The 1,014-nt window shown below is 44.4% G+C and overlaps 1 pseudogene across 1 annotated transcript; it reads left to right on the forward strand.

Annotated features, from left to right (window-relative positions):
* Positions 1–6: 6 nt before the first annotated feature.
* On the forward strand, positions 7–1,014 carry LOC104985120 (annotated as a pseudogene). Its single transcript, XR_824849.1, has one exon. The product of XR_824849.1 is annotated as a tetraspanin-13 pseudogene (transcript).

A 1,014-nucleotide genomic window follows, 5' to 3' on the forward strand; every position in this document is an offset into this window, starting at 1 on the left:
GAACCACAGGCTTCAAGATGGTTTGCGGGGGCTTCGCGTGTTCCAAGAACTGCCTGTGCGCGCTCAACCTACTCTACACATTGGTTAGCCTGCTTCTGATTGGAATTGCTGCATGGGGCATCAGCTTCGGGTTGATTTCCAGTCTCCGTGTGGTCGGCGTGGTCATCGCAGTTGGCATCTTCTTGTTCCTGATCGCGTTAGTGGGGCTGATTGGAGCTGTGAAACACCATCAGGTGTTGCTTTTTTTTTACATGATTATTCTCTTGCTTGTATTCATTGTCCAGTTTTCAGTATCATGTGCTTGTTTAGCCCTGAACCAGGAGCAACAGGCTCAGCTCCTGGAAGTTGGTTGGAACAATACAGCAAGTGCTCGGGATGACATCCAGAGAAATTTAAACTGCTGTGGGTTCCGAAGTTTTAACCCGAATGATACCTGTCTGGCAAGCTGTGTGAAAAGCAGCCACCCGTGCTCACCCTGTGCTCCGATAATAGGAAGATACGCGGGAGAGGTTTTGAGATTTGTCGGTGGCATTGGCCTCTTCTTCAGTTTTACAGAGATCCTGGGTGTTTGGCTGACCTACAGATACAGGAACCAGAAAGACCCTCGTGCTAATCCCAGCGCATTCCTTTGATGAGAAAACAAGGAACATCTTTCCTATGCTAATCTTGTACATTTCCTCTAAGTTAAGCTCATTTGCCTGTTTAAGGAAACAGTACCTGAAAAATTACATTATTGACAGTGGAATTATATATTTTTATGTTTCTCTAAATGTTTTTCTTTTTCCATTGCTGAAACAAATCTGAAACTTGTGGTCTCCTCTGAACCTCAGTGGTAGCTGTAATCTACTGGTTTTCACAGTGTCTGGCACTGTCTACTGTGGCCTTTCTTAGCATTTTTACCTGCAGAAAAACTTTGTAAGGCACTGTTGTGTTGATCATATTGTGACTCTTAATGTACATCTCACTGGAATAATTGTTATGTGGCACTGTGCTGTATAGCTAGTTCTCACTGGA

Source organism: Bison bison, unplaced genomic scaffold, assembly GCF_000754665.1.
Source record: "Bison bison bison isolate TAMUID 2011002044 unplaced genomic scaffold, Bison_UMD1.0 scf7180017465745, whole genome shotgun sequence".
NCBI lineage: Eukaryota > Metazoa > Chordata > Mammalia > Artiodactyla > Bovidae > Bison > Bison bison.